This window comes from Rhea americana, unplaced genomic scaffold (genome assembly GCF_003343005.1).
Source record: "Rhea americana isolate MKP2758 unplaced genomic scaffold, rheAme1 scaffold_63, whole genome shotgun sequence".
NCBI lineage: Eukaryota > Metazoa > Chordata > Aves > Rheiformes > Rheidae > Rhea > Rhea americana.
This window is the reverse complement of record NW_028186790.1, coordinates 878,002-897,898: the sequence shown is the minus strand read 5'-3', so window position 1 is coordinate 897,898 and position 19,897 is coordinate 878,002. Positions and strand designations below refer to the sequence as shown.

Below are 19,897 nucleotides of genomic sequence, written 5' to 3'. Positions count from 1 at the left end.
GTTATCTCTTGCAAACATGTTCATGCTGCTTTGTTCTTCGTAACATTAGAATTAGGTAATGTTGTTAAGGGAAAATCAAGCTTCTTTTATTTTATTGTTTGTGTTCTCCTCCAGAGTTTGTTCTGTTGTTGTTAGCCTGCACTGTTCTGTGTCCTGACGTCCTGACATTTATAGTGCCAGGTTTCTCACTGAGAACCCTGACTTCCTTTTTCATTTGTGGGAAGAGAGGGTGAAGAGCTGAGCATGATTCTGTACCTTGTCAGAGGCTGTCAGGGCTGAAGCGCTAAGAGCTCCTAAAACAAAAAGGATTGAGTTAACCTCGTAGTCTTCTGATTATTCCCTGCAATGCTTCCCCTTTCCAAAAAATGAAAAATAAATCAGTTTTTACTCTGTGTTATCTCAGTTGAGAGCCCATTCTCATTCTATACAAAGGTAACTTAGAACAGAAACTGATATAATGAAAACATAGAAAAAGAAGTACACTTATTGTACTGTAGGATTTCAGAATGTCTCAAATCGAGTACATTTGTGGGTCTTGGGCTGTGGAGGTCTTTCTGTTAAAATCAGTGGCCCAGTTCAAACCTATAATGCGGGAAACCTTATTAACAGCAAACTTCATGCAAACTCCATCCCAGTGAAGAGCTCAGATTTTTTGATGTTTGGAGCATGTTTCGAAGCCTTTATGTACATCTAGGCTGAAATCCACTATGTACTTACRAAACCTAAGTATTTGTCTCTCCAAGCCTGAACCACCCCTGTAGATTGATAGGATTATTATTAATGTGCAGGAGCTATATCAGGCCATTTGCAAATAGATTACCAAATGATTGGGAAAGCAAGTTCCAACTCCTCATTTCTGCCAGGTTGAGGTTACGCAGTTGCTTTGTACTCCATGATGGATATTTTGGGCTGGAAGCTGAACTGTCAGCCACATCCGAATGCATATACACGGCCTCTTCACACCTCTTCCAAGACCAAGCAGTTCAAATACAGTCTTTCTGCCCAAGCCAGTGGAGAGATCTTTTTCCTTAACAAATAGAGAATGCATAGAAATTCCCGGTTCATTTTAAAAAGGACCTGCAATGATCCATGCACCCTGATACCTTTCTTCGGCAAGCTGTTTCTACAGAAGTGAGTTGAGTGGAGATATTTGTGGCCTAACAAATAGGTTAGTGGATTTTTTGCATTCTGTCATCCCAAATGTATTTTGGAATGCAGGTCTTTATTTAGTGATTTTGTGTAAGTGCCTACGATATTTTGTTGAGGCAGATAGGGATATGTGTGATGCACATGTGATGTATTCACTGGCTAGCGTCAGCTGTAAAAGTGAAGACCATTTTCCAGATTTACTGTGTGAAATTCAGGATCTGTAAAAGTTAGCAGCAAAATATTAATTCAATTGAGCTSTGCCATCATCTGAAGATTTATAACTTCTGAAAGAACATTCTTAGTAATCTGATTTCCTGCATAATGCATGCAGAATTTCATAGAGATTCTTGCATAAAACTCATAATTTGTTGAGCTGGAGTRAAAGAATTAAGTGTTTATCACCAAATTAGTTTCTTCCTGGGGACTTTCAATTAGGCTGAAACATTTCAACTCCTGAAGTTTTGGAAAGGTGCCATTTAATTTAATTAAAARTCTAAAAAAAAATTGAATACTAAAGCTTCCAGTAACCAGAGTATAAAATTATACAGCTTGAAAGTTGGAAAATAAATAAGAGAAGAACATACAAATAAAAGAGGAGCTGAAAGGTGAAAATAGGAGAATATAAGAGCTATATTAATAGATGAAAATTTTGCTGGAGCATGAAATTTAGAAGGATAGCAAAGGGAGATAAACAGGAAAGCTGATCCAGGTGAGAATCTGCAAAGAAGACGGCACTTCTTTCTGATTTAAGATTGGAAAGAAGAGCAGAAAAGTAGCAATTTCTAACAATTTGAAGACCTAAAAATATTGGACTGCACTTGGGGACAGTTCTAATAACAGGAGATACTGGGCTCAATGAACATTTCATCATTTGACTTTATGATGCTGGTATTTCACTCAAGGAAAAGAATTCTGACCTCCATCCTTGAACGAAAGCCAGTGAATAAAGGGATCAATGGCAAAAGTGTAAGAGAGTAGATGTGGCCTGCTGAAAACTGAATGTTCTGTAAGCAGGAGGAATCCAGAAAAGAACTGTATTTCACCAACCATAAAGTCACTAATAAAAGCAGCTTGTGTTTCAGGTTAAAAAAAAAAAAAAAAAAGACGTTGTTACACAATTGCTCTATTCCCTCTTTCTGTTTAAGAACCAGAAGAGTAGAAGCCTTAGGAAGACAAGTAGAGAGATGGTTGTAAAGAAGAGAGCAGGGCTGTAACCTGATGCAGGCTAGATATCTCCCGAGCTACGCAGATAGGCTGGGCAGCACCAGCAGTACTTCAGAACACAGATATTTAAACTATTATGGCAGAGACAGGTTAGGTGGTTATCATACCTGTTTGTTAGCATCCCCATTGATTTTAGTGTTTTTCTAGCTGTGCCCTAACCTGGATCTGTGAAGTGATCTTTTTTTAATGAGCCTTTGTTTTTTGTAAAACGGTTGCTTTCCTCCCAGCCCCCAAATCTGGGTCAGGACGAAAGGAGACGATCAGGGGTGGTAAAGTCTGGCAGGGAGCTGGTGCCACTCTAATCAGGTCTGCAGTTCGTGTAACCGTGCCTTSTGCGAACGCTGACACTCTCCAGCAGCAATTCCCTCTATAAACTTGTTTGACAAGGAACTGGAAGAGGCTGCCGGAGGAGAGGCTCGTTACGCAGCAGTGAGAGAAGCTGGCAGTCCGAGCTTCGAGCAGGCGGTCGTCAGGAGGCAGCGCTTGCGCTGCACTTAACCCACCTAGTTGTACTCCTGGATTAGTGTTAATTCTTCGGGTACTGGAAAAGCAGGGGACTACTCTATAAATGACACCCCGATGGAAGGTATATATAGCTTTTTCTGGCAATCTTGCACTTGTACTCTCAGATGTAGTGACTCRACTGAAATGGTGCTCTTTTTAGAGAGATGTTGTAATACAGACTGTTAAAATACAGCTGGATCACAGAACTTCTACTGTTTCTTTTTCATTTGCAGTGGAGTTTGCAGTTTGGATGCATTTCATAATTAGAGTGCTTTTTCATCTAGTATTTTGATTTGAATGGAGGTATGTTGTAAACATGGAAAACAACAGTATAAAAATGACTCAAAAGTGCAATGTACATTGCTCAGGATGAGTGCAGTCTGGAAAGTAAATAAGCCACACAAATTGTCCAAAGTACATTTCATTAAATATATCTTCCTGCTGTGGGAATACTATATAAGAAATTATATAATAATGCATATTTATTTTTGCAACCACTGTCGTGGTGTTGAATGATTAATATTCTAGATGTGTTCATCGAGTCAACTTTTCAGGAAGTTTTGCTTGAAAAGCGTTCAGATGTTTACTTCACAAAGTGTTCAGATGTAGTCATATTGAACAGCCATGAACAGAAAACGTGAATCTAAAGCAAATTTACACCTCACAGGGGCCTCCAAGTTCCACACGCACCAACCCGTCCTTTAAATATACTGTCTTCTGCCACTTTAACGCATAAAGCTGCAACATGCCAAATGCTCTCKGCCTGTTGCAGCCATCAGGAGTTGAGAGCACCTGTGCTGTGCGTGAGCAGACACAGCAAAGGCATGTTTGACACACCGCGTGGATGGAGTATCGGCCAAGGGAAGGCTCAGGGCCTAACGCTGTCAAAGTATTYGTAATGCCCTTAAAAGTCGGTTATCGTTGGAGGATTGTCAGAAAGAGGCTGGTCCTGGGATGCTCGTGGTCTCCCAGAGCCGGGAACAGAAATACGAGGAACCCTTGTCCTGTTGAAGTTTCTGTTCTGGGAATGGAAGAGGCACCCGTGCCAACAGCGAAGCTGACAGACGCCTCGGAGTCACGCTAGGAAGCTTGAGGGGTCTAACAGGAGTACGTTTAAAAGCAGGGGCAAGATTTGTCACCCCACTCGCTGTCCCTGAATGCATCAGTCAGTCAGAGAGCCTTGCTGTCCAGGACAAACAAACAAACAAACAAAAAAAAGTAATTCCTGCTGATTTGGCACGCTCCGCCAAAAGCCCATGAATTGCTTCAGACTTTGCTCTCAGTGGGGCCTAGGTGCTCGTCTGCCTCTCCTTTGGACAGAAATTACCCTAGAAGGAGCAGAAGGGTGCAAGCATTTTGTGCATGTTGGGATTTCTTTTTGTGCACTTCTGGATTTTTAACAAAAATTCTCTCTGCCATAAGGTGATTTCAGACTAACCATGTTTAGCATTTTGGCTGCCTGCTGTAACGTAGCCTTAAAGGAAGATACAAGTGAGGAAAGATGCTCTTAGTAGAAACAACCCTTCTCCACCATTAAGGCTTTTTTTAAGGTAGGAAAATCTCTCTGAAGAGAGAACAGATCTTAGTTCCAGACTTTCGGGGCTTATCAAAAGGTGATAGAATATAATGGTTTTGCAGACTGAGATCCTTAAAATCACAGACTTGATAGGATCCTTTTAACTCATTATAACAATAYGTTCTCTTTAATTTATTTGATTCATAGACTGCCCCCAAGAAATATTCTGATGCTAGAGTGGAAACCACAATCAGATCTGGAAAGCACAAAGTTCTTTCCTAGTTCTTAAGAAGTTTTGTATTTTCCTGGCTATCGTGAAGTCAGTTTTTAGCTTCCATAGAAAATTGTTTTTATATTCAGTGAAACTTTCTTGGTAAAGAGGAAATAAAAGAGAAGAACAAGGAAGAAAAACGAGACTGAAACATCTGGTTCAGCCTGTTTGGTGCTCCAAGATAGACGACAACATTTTTCTGGATTCTTGGTCGCATGATGCCAAGTCTTTCGCGTTTCAAACGTAGRCGCCTTACAAAGCCGACTCATGCAGTGTGTGCAGCCTCGGGCAGTTTTCAAGTGTCAACCTGGAAGCTGGCATGAGCAATCAGCTCTTGCCTTTTTCAGGATCTCGCATTTTTAACCCTTCCWGAGCTGTCAAGCAGTTGGGGGGCAGCCTGGCACACGTCTTTTCCAAATTTCCTTCGGGGCAGCAGTGCCAGACCACCTCGGCTGCCTGAAGGAGCCAGTCTGGTATTGTAGTATCCTGGCCTAGTGTATCTATATTAAGGTTACCAAATTTACAAGCTTTATGGATAATCCAGACACCTACGCATGTAGAATCAAGAGGAAAACATCTGTGTTGGCAATATCTAATTTTGCTTTAATCTTATATTGTTAACAAAACATAATTCAATAATTTAGCAAGTAGCAGCCTAGCAAATGTTTTAAAATTAGAAGATGATTATTCTTCCCTGTGTTGAAGAAAACCAAGACTCTAAAGAAGCTTTAGCCTGTGTTATACAGYCCAGAGTCTGTATGTCTGCATGTCTGCTTTTTCGTGTTGAGGATTTTCAAATTTCATCTTACGTCAAGACAAGTGTCTCATGGGAGGAAAAATTAAAGACAGACGGTAAATAGTTTTAGCAGGCCAAATTTATAAAAGGACTTGGCAAGGGTATATTACTATCCTTGCTATCTTGCAATAGCACCTGGTCTGGAATGCTTTTAGAATTGATTAGAAAACTGGATTTTTACATTTCCAGTTAAAGAGGGTTTTTCATCCAAGTCTCTTTCTGCCTAAGTACATGATCTGATCATTAATGTAAGGTTAAAGGTGAACTACACCATTACCTGCTACAATTTGTTTGTTTTTTTTTAAATGTCAGTTACTACTTGCTTTTTATTGAACTTGATGGCATCAAAAGATGTGAAGTGTGACCAAAACATCTGATTAAAATTATTGTAGCCTGTTGAATATGCATAGACATTATTTCCTCAAACGCTTTTCTAAATTGGATTCATAATTGGTGTGGGTAAGACTTCCGAAACATTCAGAATGGATCATATCCTATTAGTATAAAAGCAGATAAGATTTCTGCTGCTGTGTTCAGTGGCAGCAGAGTTGGGCCAACTTGCATGTTTTTGAGAAACCTCACTTTAAGGATATTTAAGATCCCGTATTTAAACTCTGGCTACGAACTCTTTCCTTTTACTCCAGTCTCCTGAGTTCTGTGGTCAAATCAGATAAACACAGCGTTTTAATTCTAACATACAGTGAAGAACTGGTGATATCATTAATTTTGCTTGTGCTTAGACATAGCTGTTGGTATGGTTTGGGTGCTCTATCTTTAGCTGCAGATAGCACTTTTTCCATCTCTGGACAAGCAGCATATAGCTTGTCAGGCTCACAGGTTGTTGTGTCATGGTTCAGTGATGACAGTGAAGCTCCAGTAAGTGTCCTTGGGAAATGTTTATCAGCAATATATGGCTCTACTGAGGCTATTCCAGAACAGTAAATGTCACTGAGATCATTTGACATAGCATCCCAAAAATATACAGGGATCCTTTCCAAGTGAGACACTAGGCTAATACTTAGTACTTCTATGAGTATGGCACTTAATTTTTCAAAATCTGGCAGATATCAGCAAAAAAAATCCCAGTAATGCTGCACTAGTATTTCCATTTTGCAGCTAAGAGCTCTTGTGGAAGATTTATCAAATTACTCTTTTTTAATAGAATCAGTCAGATTTTAAGGTTTTGTGAGTTTGTGAGTCAGTTTTATATATGAATAAAAGCAGATTTCCATGTTGCCTTTTTTTTCACCAAAAGCTGACTCAAGGCCATACGGAGAACCAGCAGGAGTAAGGAAGATTTTGTTTTTGTGCTGGATTCACAGTGTATTCAAATCCGTAAATCTTATTTGAACTTGGACACTGGAGCAGGCACCTAAAGTGCTATAGTAAGTTCTCTGAAAATAGCTTCAAGAGATTTGTTTGACACACTGAATTTTAACACTGACAAAGTCCAAAAGAGATCCTAATTCCGTTCCCTGCCTTGCCCTTTGCTTCACTCATTTATTTGCACTTCCGTATTGCTGATGTGCAGTAGAGCTCACCTAGGTGTAATAACAGTGATAGATGTACATTTGGAGCTGCGAGTAAAAAATATCTTTGATTCTTTTTTAAGTCTGATGAATTTAATCAGCATCATGGTGTATTCCTGGCATGATTATTTTATCTTATACTTAAGAGTTGAAAATCATTACAGTGTAAGAAAATTAATTTAAACTTTTCTCAGTTGTTTTTTTTAAAGATCCAAAGCCAGTGATTTTTATCTAATAGCACGTAAGGGTACAGTTTTCTGTAACTGATTATATTTTCAGCCTGTCATTGCCATTTTCTACTAAAACTGATAGCAAAGTTTACACATATATGTAGAGTGGGTCTATAGGATGAGTGTTTTTTCCAACTATATTAAATGATTACTTGTAAATGAGTATTTCCCATCCCTCTTAGAGTGCTTGTGATTTTACCGTACTATTTCAGAACTTTTGATAACTTAGAGGGAGACAACAACAACAAAAAAAAGCAAGTTGGTCAGTGAGCAGCAGAATTAATGAAGTCTGATTAGCTGACCTTGCTTTGAGCAGCGGTTTGGGCTAGATGATTTTGAGAGGTCCCTTCCAAGCATGGTTGCTTTTTCTTCATGAGGACATTAATTTAGGTCTTTTTATTCTGCCTTGCTGGCAGTTTTCATGAAGTTTGCTGGAATTCAACTGTCTTTGAGGGTCCCATAATATAATCAAAGGAGAAATAGATATATAGTTCAGTATCTTTGTTTTCCTTTGAACAGGTCCTTGCTGTAACATGGGAAAACCTAATCAAATAGGGGCAACACAGATGTTCTGTCTGAGGCCAGTTTCACATGACCACCTGCCTGAGCTGACTTTTTGTGGGGAAGGTGGTTGCATACATGCACTTAAGTGCATCCTTTTTTAATGACTATTRCTGACTGAAGTGGATCTTCTGTGATGTAGCAGAGATTCCTCTTCAGTTCAGCTACCCTGGTGCATCACAGAAATTGCATGGCTGCAGTTTCATAAGGGGGGTGATATGCTCAAAAAAGAGACAAGGGCATAAAGTACCTGAGATACAGTTCTGTAAGGTACCATAGCAAATGTTTTACCGCATTTAAAATGGTCCCAAATGTTGATCTGGATTGTGACAAATCCAAATCAACATATTTTTCGCTCTCCATTCTGTGAGCAAATCRGTGTTTCAGCACTTTATCTCAATATAGAGCAATAGCAACAGCTCCCACCAGGTGGAAACTCTGATTTTGGGGGTTATTTTTTGGTCCAAAATATAAAAAGGTCCTAGCTTCTGAATTCTGCAGCAAAGTTAGCTGTGTGGCATTGCCAGGTTGGGTACCAGGGTACCAAGACTTCAGTCTTTTTGTTTATTTTTTTGCTCTTCTGCCTTCTTCAGTGACCTTGGGCATGTTACGCAGGCTCTCCTGGTCTCACTTCCACCTCTATAAAATGCTGATAATAATGTTTCTCAACCACATGTGGATGCACTGTGAGAGCAGGGAACATTCTTCACCCTTATTCCCAAGACGGCATCCTGAACCCCACTTAGRAGAGATATATATAACAAAATCAAGTCTCCGATGTAGAACTGGTCCCTAACTAAGAACATTCAAAATTCTGATTTAACGAACGTAAAAGAAATCAGGCTGCAGAAAACGGGACAGTTGCCTGCTTTGCGGTGCAGGCAGCTGGGCGCTTTGCTAAGCGGCTGGACAGAGCTCGCTCCAGCCCTGACCTTGCRCAGCCGAGTCAGCTCCGCACCGTGCCCGGGCAGGTAGGAGCGAGGTGGATCTCAGCCCGGGCTGCCGTCCCGGGCAGGTGCCAAAGCTCCAGCTGAATTTCTGCTGGCACCCTGCCCTCAATTTCCTGCCCCCCTTTTTCTCAGGGTCTTATATCTTCTATAGTACCTTCTTTTTTAACTTCTCTGTTTTTTCTGCCTTTTCTTGCAGACATTCAGGCTCAGAAATTTATACTAATTAGTGCCCTGATCCCTGTGAGAGCTTTGTTGGTCCCCAGGGTCCGTGATCCAACTTCTACTTAAGAAACATTGCATATCAGGAGCTTGGGTGACTCTCCATTTTTTTTTTTCAATGTACCTGAYTACCAAAATAAGCTGAAATTGCTTCTTTATATGTATTTCTAGCAACCATACATAACACTCAGATAAAATGCTAACTGGCATTTCAGGAGAGTGGCATTGCAATTTTGTACAGCACTTAGCATAATCAGTTCTGTCTTGATGTGTCATATCTGCATGGTAATTCACAGTATATACTCCAATAACAAACATACAATTTATACTAGTCTTAGCTATGCTTTTTATTTTTTCCCTTTACCATTAGTAGGGAGATTCAAGGATCAGATTATCTGCAGCCTAGGTGATTTAAATGCTAGCATGTGTTACCACATTGGAAAAGATGTAAAGAAAAATGATTTAAAGGGTTAGAAAATTCTCAGATTTCCATCCTTAAGGCAGTCTTTATTGTTTATGTAAAAGACCAAAAGTCATTTGACTGCAATACTGAATGCACCTCTGGAGGTGCTTTTTAGTCTACTAGTAAAAAATGTAGCAAGAAATATTAACAGTTATTGAAGGTCAGCTATAGTCAAGTTAGAAATAAGCTTAATAATAACTTTGAAGGTAATTAACCGCTGGAATGAGCCACCCAACGAGACGGTGCGCTCTCTTTGTCTGGTTCAGATCAAGGCTAGATATGCTCTAAGGAAGAACGTGTAGAGTCAATATAGGAATAAGCATGCCATAAAATCTGCAAACCTAGCAGGCTTTGTTATAGAGGGTATCTTGGCAAGCTAGACCAGTCTAAGAAGGCTTGATTCAAGCACAGATAGTGCAGTAAGGATAACTGAAAGATAATACATTTGGTCAAAGCCATTCTGCTAGAAATGATGTTCAGAGGCTACCTGCATTTCTTAAAATGTCTCTTGCTGCCCGGACATGACGGTGGGATGGGATAGTTGAGGTCGTAGTTATATCCGTGTTCGTCTTTGTCTGGATGTGTGAGGGCCAGGCTCTGGGAGGGCCTTCGAAGGCTAAAACAGCRGGCAGACACCAGGTTGGCAGGGGCTGCGAATGCCTGTTTCGGTATGGATCAGACCTTGCAGATGAGCTGAAAGARCAGCTAAAACGAGTTACGAGATCTGAATTTGCTTTGTGACTGTCACGGGGACCTTGTAGAGTCATGCCACCTCTCTCTACCGTGCTTTAATTTCTGTGAAACATTCACATCAACGCTGATTTTCACCTCTGTGCGGCCCAGTAGCTTCTRTAGCTAAATACACATTTTTTCTCTTTACATAGATAAACTACTGTAAAAGCAACTCGTGCTTGTGATTCAACCCCCCACAAAGTACTAAACTAGTTCTCAGACGTCAGGCAGCTGCCGCTTTATATTAATCGCCAAGCTTGTTCTCCCCGTACCGCTTTAGCACCCAAATAAACATTTTGAACGTTGCCACCCGCTGTGCACAGCTGTCACCGTTTTGCGTGCTGGTGTGGGTCTGTACCTGGGTATTGTCTGAAACAAGGGGAATCCAGAAGAAAAACAGCCTCTGATGGATCGTTGCTATTGTTGCCAGTGCTTTTCTAGATTGTGATTCTCTTTGTGTGGGTCAACAGGCGCGTTGCGTTACTGCTTTCCTTTTGCTTTTAGCTGCTGAATGAGCAGCTCGCTTCAAACAGATACGAGTGCATATCATGGGCGGAAATTATTTTCTTTCACTGCCCTGTGTTTTGTGATGAGCTGATTGTTGCTGATTCRTTATGCAACTGGAGATTTGTTCGGTTTGTTTATTTTATTTAGCGTCATTTTAAAGCCGTTCCAGGATGAAGAGGGGTTGAATCATGGAATATTCTTGCGGGTTATAGGATCCCACAGAACGGTGGTTTTCGGTGTCCAGTTCTTTCAGTTTTTCAGGGTGTTCCAAAAAGTTACATTGCTCCAAACCCTTTGTTATTAAGCCTTGTTTTGGATGCTTCCACTAGAATTTGGATCATTTTAATTTTCTGTTCTTCTCTGATTGTTGACTGACACTGGCAATTTCATAGGGAATGGTATTTTTGCCTTGTTTTACTTAGTGTCTCTTTCTTAAATTGAGATATGGTAACTTGGAATTTTATGATTTTTTTAAAAGTATTTTTAAGTTAGAATTCCCCAGTTTAGCCCTAAATTCAGTTCTAGGTCTAGATCTTGCATTAGGGTTCAAAACTAATCTTTTGTTTCCTCTGCATTAACACTCAGTCACCCAATTCCAAGGTAGATCCAAGGTGATTTCCTCAGAGTGCATGAATGTAATCTTTTGGGGGTTAGTTCATCTCTAACTATGTATTTCTCTAAATGTTTCATAAGTCATAATTCTCACTATTCACTCTGTAAAAATGGCAGTCGAAGACAGATACGGAAAGACTTGTTGCAGACTGGAAAGTACCTACCTGTCTATCATGTGTACTGTGAAACCGGCAGCGCTATGGCRTAGATGGGGAGACCTCATGCTCTTACCCAGCTGAGCAGGATCTCTGCCCGAAGGCAGTAGATGCAATACTTACAGCAAAAGAGATGATCCTGCAAAAATAATAATAATAAAAAAAAATGCTGACTCTATACAGCTGCTGATCTGATCCTGGAGAGGATATGATTAGGAAGGGAGTTTAAGGGAAGTACGGTCCCATTCCCCCGACAAAGAGACAGACCTTGAGAAGATTTACTTTCCAAGTGGAAGGAAGTGCCTCTCTCCTCCTGAACTTGGCCAGCGATCCTGACCTTATCTGAATATTTGTCATGCTGCAGTGTTGGCAAGAGAGCTATTCCTAATTAGGCTCCAGGCATCTCTTCCACACTGTGCACCAAGGGTTTGGGGGAACATTCAGAGAAATAAGCCATATCCAGAGTCTCCGAGAGTGGGTGCAATTAGTAGCAATCAAATTGTGCCCTGCTATGAGAAACAGGGGTTTTGTACTGTCTGATGTTTGGCTGTTCAATAGAAGTGCAAATTTACAGAGTTTCTCTGTATTTGTTACTATTCAAGAACCACCAGATAGATTTGTATTCCACAATAATAAAAGAAGTATCTCTGTTTTGGAGAGAATTACATGTAAACATGAGAAAATACTTAATTATCAAAACTTACACAGGTACTTAAGCGAATTGGGCTTAGCTCTACACAAACATATACAAAATGTTCAGAAATTCTCTTGCCAAATACCAGTTTCTCAATTATCTTGTTAACTTGGACATTCCACTGAGCTTTTAAAGTCTGATATTTGGAGCAGGTATTCAGATGGCAATCTCTAAATTGCAGTTGTTGAGACAAACAGTGCTCTCTGACAACCAGCAAAATGGAAATTGGGGTGTTCTCTTGCTTAGATCAAACCAGAGCACAGAATAAAACAAAAAGCTGCCAGAGAAACTTCTGGGATTCAGGCCTGCCCTAGATGCAGTGGTTAGGAAACGGGCTGCCGTATCTATCTGATTAAGAGTATAGCACCAGAAGGTGGTATAGTGTGAATTATAATTGATTAATCATGCTGGGAAAGCAGCGCTTGCTAACAGTCTGCATAACAAACTCTGTAAATAGTAAAAATATATAGAAATAGTGTAAAAGACTAGAAAGATTATGGGTTGATAGTATAGAATGAAGTCCGTGTCCCCGGCAGAAGCGCAGCATAGAAAGTACAGTGTCATGCTTGAATTACTTTTTAATTTCTAGCTCTGTTGGATAGATAACACTTAGGCTAACCTGAGTGTTCAGGTGAGGCTTTGAGCAACAAGTTTTAATGAACTTTTTCTTGTAGAACTGACACTAGTATCAACCAAGAAGGTGCAGATGAATTTTTATGTCTATGTTGTTGGAGCCTGATGGAGAAGAAAGTGAGAGAAAGTACTTTTGTTTATAAGAGTGCCCAAAGAGTGATTAGCTCTGCAGTGTTGCAATCATGAAAAGATCATGAAAATGAGGCAAACAGCGTGGTTAAATGATTCAGCTGAGTCATTATGTGGGGTGGAAGAATAAGGGCTGGAGAAAGACAAACTCCAGTGTTGCTTGTATAAGGAAAAGAAGGGTGGATTTGATAAGGCTATTGATGCACACAGCTTGAGAAGGAATTGAAAGAWGTAGGAAGAAAGTGATTTTGACAGCAGCATCGTGCAAGACTAAAGCAACGAGGATGCTGGTTTTACTGTTTTGATTTGAGAGAAAACCAGCGTATAGACAGGTATTTTTGCAGTATAATTTTCTGTTACGTCTGGACTCCTACATTCATTGTGGCAACTGAATGCCAGGACAGAGGAAAGATAGAGCTTATAGAATACGGTTGGACAGTGTCTTAAAAGGAGGAGAAGGTGGCCAGGGCACCAAGTTATGAACTTAGTGATAAATCTCCTAGGGGGTTTACAGGGTATGAACCATGTGCCATGCTCCATTTCCACCATATCAAATTTGATTTGTTTAATTTGAAAGAAGTAGCTAGGTAATGTTGCCAACAAAATAGAGTGGACAGTCAGGGGAAGAGGCGAGAGCTGCGAGGTAGGTATCAGTGTTGATGTTGCAAACTTGGTTGGCGAAGCCAGCAAACAGAATATGTGGCTGAAATGGGAGAGGAATACAACCAAAACTAGGGGCAGATGCTAGAAATAAAAAAGAGATCGAAGAAAGTGAGAGGAGAAGCAACTGAGAAAGACTCTTGAGAAAATGATAAGGTCATAGGGAAATCAGGAAAGAAGAAGTATGAGGATGGGCGAAGAGAGTAAGCATGACAGATTTGAGGAGGAGGAAGTTACTAATTGTGTCTRCGATGGCAGACATGATAGGAAAAGGTGGCCTGGAGAAGGACATTGCGCTGTGACATTCCTCACTAGTGGTGTCCTTGGAGAGTGGCTTTACTTAGATGAYGAGGGACTCAACTGAAAGAGGCACTCAAACATGATGAGGATGAAAAGGCTCTGGGAAAAGGCAGCATGCTCAAGCATCTCAGAAGCAAGAGAATGGCAAAAGGTGAAGAGGTGCTAGATAAATTACTGTGGCTTAACTAGGTAAGATTTCACATAAGGAGAAGAAAAGTGAGCTGAATCATTTAAGTTTTTATGATAGGTAATAGGATAAATTGAAAATAGAGGAAATTCAGTCTGAGCATCAAGTTGAAATTGCTAACAATGTGTTTTGAGAAGATCTTAAAGAAGGGACAAGCTTTGGAAGTTGCATCACTGGGGCTTTGCAAAATAACCCAAACCGTATATACACAGAGATTTTAAGAATTCATCCTCCACTGAGATGGGGGAGTAGGTAAGAAATGTGATTTTTCAGCAACTTTTAGAAGATTTAGATGTCTATGTTTTTTTTTTCTTGAGCATTGATATTGAAAATGCAAATTATTTTGCTTGCAGATAAGAGTCACAAGGAATGCGTGCTTGCTGTTTGAATAAGTGTACATCTTAGAATCTTGTTTTCATTGCATGTATTTACATTTACAAATGAAGAACTTGCTTTCTGTTTCTTGTTTAAAAAATATTCAGAGACAGTCACATTCCCCTCCTCTGCATGTGGCTATCAGTGGTTAGAGCATGGTGCTGCTAATGCCAAGGTCGCAGGTTCAATCCCCCTATGGGCTACGCTGAGGGTTGGACTAGATGATCCCTAGATCCCTTCCAACTTTACCATTCTATGATTCTATGATCAGAAAAGACTACCTAGTGGTGTAACAACCCCTTTAATTTTCTGTAGGGATATTTAGTTGATGCGTGGCTAAATCTCACTGTATGTCTGTGTCAGTAATAACATGAACAAATACAGCAATTTTTGGCAGATAAAAGAACATTAATGGTGCAGAAATTAGTCAGTAACTTATTTCTTTATTGAATATATTGTGGGTTCCATGTATTGGAAAGTTATCCTGAGATGCTAGCATCAAATCAAATTTTAGCTTGATCCTGCAGTGTGCTCTTTTGCAATGTGACTTGATCTACTTTCGGTGAAAAGTCTTATACATTCATCACATCTTAGGATGAAGTGTCTCTCATGCCCTCTACAGTACCAATAGCTTTGGAGATGCAAAAAGAGATGTAAAGACCTAGTTCTGCAGACTGCAAAACGTCTCTTGAGTGTTCCTGACTGCTCTTTAATCCCATTTAAATCAATAGAAGGCATAGATGAACATTATTTATGTGATGTTAAATAAGATAAAAAATGAGACTATAATTAAGGGCAGATTATGGCTTGCACTCAGCTCAGCTGATTTGATAGTAAATGCCCTTATCAGAGACAAAACTACATTCATCTATTTATTTGCAAATAGCTGCAAGTGACTCACTCTTCTAATAGTGCTGCAAATAAAGTCATGGAATTTCAATAAATAATTCAGCCCTGGATCTGATTTCAGGTTCAGCATTAACTTTCAGCACCTGGCTGCTGTTATTATTTGTTAGTCTGATATGCTGCTTAGAGGCATGGAAATTTGGCTGMGATTCATCAACATTTGCAGAATATACTGTATGACCAGATTACTGTCCCAGGCTCACAGATTTTTAACAGACATTCCAACTCCAGATGTGCACAGATTTAATTTTTATAAGAACACCTACATGCAGGATTCCAGAACTGCAAGGGGATCAACAGATCTCCGCATAAAGCTTGCTTTGAAAGGTGACTCCTGTACTTGCACCCGATCTCCTGTAGAAAGAGTAATAATTKTACTATAATTTGCATTTCCCATGCCACCTTTGGACAATGATTTATCTCTCATTTGATTTTTTAGAGCTTTCCTATAGGAATCAGCTTCTGTCTAATCAGCTCACAGGATGTAGAATCATCTGTACTTGAAATGATTATAATTGGTGCTCTGTGAGTAGCTAAACCAGATTCCTCCCCTGACTATTTCACTAGAGCCCATACAGTCACCCGTGGTTATTAGAAAGAAATTAATGAATCCAAAATACAGTTCTGCTCTCATTGAGGTCAATGAAATATTTGTCTTTAGTGGAAATATTGTGTACGAATTAYAGGAGTAGAATTAGATCAAGTCTATTATAGGACAGTCTGCTAGCAGCTGTGGTGCAAAAAGGCCACGAGTGGAATATGGCTCTCTAGGCGCAGTCTTCAGAAGTCTAAGAGCTCCACTCTGTAAGTGCAGAGGATGAGCAGCCACCTAATATGAATATGTTAGAGAACACGTTTCTTTCCTCTTATAAAACAAATTGTGGTTTTTTTTTTTTCAAAGTGTTTACATCTTCCTATGTGAAACACCGTGGTAGCCAAGGTAACCAAGCAATAGCTGATGCTTGAGCATCGCTGTTGACCTTTATTAGGATTGTGATTATTTTCTGAGTGCCACTGTGGCCTGACTCCCTGTGATTAAGGTTCCTTCAACCAGGTAAACCCACATAAAGCAATASAACTAACAGAAAAAAACTCCTCACATATAACTGATGGATAAATTAGCTACATTTAGCAAAAGCCTTCAGATTGGACATTTGCAGTCGACTTGAAAGGGAGTCAGGATTTCACCTTGCAATGCAAACATGTACCACTAGAGGGGATTTTACTACCACTCTATGTCTAGTATATTTTTAATCTGAAAAACCTTTAAAAACATATGTTCCAGTTCAACCACAAGCTGTTGGCTACAGGCTGAGTGAAATCTATGGTTTATATTATGCAAAAGGTCGGGAAAGATTATTATAATTGTCCCTTCTGGCCATTAAACTTATGAGTGAAATTCTGGTCCTGTCAAAATCATTGGCAAAATTCCCACTGACTTCACGAGGGCCAGAATTCATCCTATGAAGGCCAGAGGAAAGCAGAAGTGYATGCCACCGTGGGTCTCGCACGGAGGGCAAGGAGAATAGCTTTGTTGCCAAGGAGTCTCTAGCATATACTGTTAGAGAGGACTGAAGGAGCATCCTATACAATCTCTCTGCTCTGCAGCAGGATTAAATAAGTCAAGACCGGTTTTGTCATCTCTTTTTTTGTTTGTTTTTTGATTTCTTCAAAGCCTCCAGTAATGTAGATTGCGCAGCCTCCTTAGAAAGTCTGCTTTGTGTTTTGTTATTCAGATAATTACACCGGATTTTTTTCCCCTAAAGTTTTATTATGGCAAATTAAGTAAACTACTTAATGCTATCCTCTGTGGGCATGAAGAGCAATGGATCATCATCTTCTTTGGAACAGTCTTCTACRTGCTTGAGGACTATTATGTTGTCCGATACTCCTAGTAGTACATCTCATGCAATGCATTATCTTGTTGCTGTTGTTTGTAGACGCGTACACAGATGATTCATGTTGTTTGTGATGCGTGTACAAACTTCCTTCTCTTCAGCCTTGTCGCATCACCAGTTAGTCACCGTTTTGCAGTTGTACACAAGATTTTGTTCTTCTTACATTTTATACTATGCAATTTTCTTTACYGAATGCCATTTAAGTGATTTCAGATGTTTTTTTTCTAATTTCTCACTGTCAGTTTGGCGTCTACTCTCCTGTAGAATACCAATAACATAAACTTTTGTAGGGATCTTTGTATTCTGTCTTTCATTTTGTTAATGGAACCATTAAATATAAYCCATCTTGTCACAGACCTTTATGGAAACTCTACTTGTTGTGTGTTTCTAGACTAACAGAAAAGTTGCTTATTACTATTCCTTAAGTATTTTTTTCAACCACTCCTACAAGCACTTTACAATTTTCATACAGATCCTACTTTCCTACTTTGTTTATGAAAATCTGATCTGCAGYATATGTCAAAAACCTTASAGAAGTCAACTTCTAGAAACCTACYACTTTCTTTTTGCCCACCATGTTGGATACCCTGTCAAAGAACAAAATTTGATTGGTTTAAAGTGATTTTTTTTTCMTGACAAGCCTGTACTGTCTTGTCTTACCATCTTACTCTRCATGTGGCTGTGAACTTACTGTCTAATCCTTTTTTCCCAGTATCTTTCTGTATGCTGATGGTAAGCTTATCTATCTGTATTTCTTGAGTTTGTTTTTCCCCCATGGGATTTCTTTTACCCTTTAGGAATTATTGAAGATGGATCTCAAAAAAGCAAAGCCTTTAAAAGCTGTTCACTGTAGTTACATCCAGTGGCTAATATGGTTTCTCCACCAGTTAGTGCTGGGAATACCATTGCTTTGTTAGAGCCACTGGCAACTGTTCTGCATGTAATATATTTTGTTTTGAAATAACTTTCTGATATCTGAGAGCTCCAATCAATCATTTGTGCAGTTTGGATTTAGAAAAGTGCAGACTAGTCAYAGGTAGATAGCCATACGTTGTGAAAATGGTTTATGCTAGTTGATTGTCTCTTATATTTTCTTTTAAAAAATAAAGGCCAGTGCTGGAAGAATATTTGATGAATATTAATGGAAAATAAAAGACTGATCATTATAACAGCCTGGATCAAGAAATAATTATATCATTTMATGTGTCAATCATATAATTTATATCTTGATTGTGTGATTTGTATTTGTTGATCCCTAACCTATTGTTTTATGTATTCAATTTAATGATACATTAACAGTAAATAATCTAGAATGRAGCTTCCTACAACAATGTATATATACATTTATGAATTGGGGAGGAGGGATTTTTTTTTTCCCCTAGGAGACTAAATACCAAGTAATGTCAATAATTCTGTTTATAGCCTGCTCCTTGGTTAGTCCCTCCATTATTTACTAAGCCTGGATTTTATATCAAAGTCAATAAGCTTTGATGTGTAAGACAGTCTCCCACCTTAGTTAAATGAGAGGGCATCCAAGTTTTTTGTTACAATGCATTAAGCTCTGTGTTAAGTACTGCTACGTAGCTTAATATTCCTGGGGAAGGCAGCACTTGGCAGGCAGTGGCCAGCGAGGTGCAGTAAACCATGTGCTACCGATCGTTCGACAGCACCAGGGCTGGTGCTCGAAGGAGCCCTGCAAAATGCAGAGTCCCCAGCTGCAGTTCACGGGCGTGCAACGTGGGAAAAATGTKGCTAGCGTGCACTGTCGAGGCGAATCTCTGCGTAGCAAACCTGCCCTTTCAATAGCGATGTGTAAGGGAGCCGCCCCGGAAGGCTAAGAGTCGCTAGGAAGCAGGGAGGGTACTGCAGAGGCAAGCTGCAGACAGCACTCGTGTGTTCGTAAGRATTCTTTTAATATAGCGAAAATACCGGCTGAAGGGTAGGTGGTACGCACAGGCCAAGATTTTCAGCATGGCTGGCAGTTTTAGGTGCTTTGAGACAATTTGAAAGTGATTGATTTCTTGCAAGTAACAGCTCTCCAGCTCTCCAGCTCCAGCTCAGCTCTTCTCTAAACAGTTGTTTAGAGAAGTCGTAAGAATTTTCTAGATCTGCTTGAGGAGTATCTTGCCCCCTCTTTCCCTCCCGGGGAGCTTCCCAAGCAATTAGGCAGAAAATGAATATGAGAATGTCAACAGAAATTTCCTTCGGAACGATATTTCTTTGAAGAGCGCGCTTGGGATTTGACGAATACCTGATGGAGGTGTAAAATGGCTTTGGCCAGGCTGCTTGGGAGACGTGCCTCGTTTCCTCTTCGTTGGCTTGCTTCCTCCTGCAGCCCAGTTGGTGGGCTAGCGGGGTGCTGGGACCGTGGAAAACCGTAGGAGCACTCAGCCCAAGGTCAAAACATGCAGCTGAGCCAGAACTTGCAGGGCTACTGGCTTCCTATAACCCAACCAGGTGAAATCGCATTTCAGAATTACTGAGATTATTTCAACTCCCCTCCTTCCAAAAAGCCCGCAGCTCCTGTTGAATAAAGCTGTGAATGTGTGAAAATGTGTTTTAYTGCAATTTAGAGCAAAATCCTGAAAGTCTTCATAAATTACTTACTGAGCTTTTCCAATCCCTTATGCGTGTTAACTGTGCCACTGTGTACAGAGAGTGCGTCGGGAGGGGGATGCAGGCAGTCCCACTTTCTCA

General features: G+C 40.0%; 1 protein-coding gene across 3 annotated transcripts in view; it reads left to right on the top strand.

The window, feature by feature from the left end:
* The window catches only part of CLIC5 (CLIC family member 5), a 79,798-nt gene that overhangs the window by 27,734 nt on the left and 32,167 nt on the right, over positions 1–19,897 (top strand). The window lies entirely within an intron of this gene.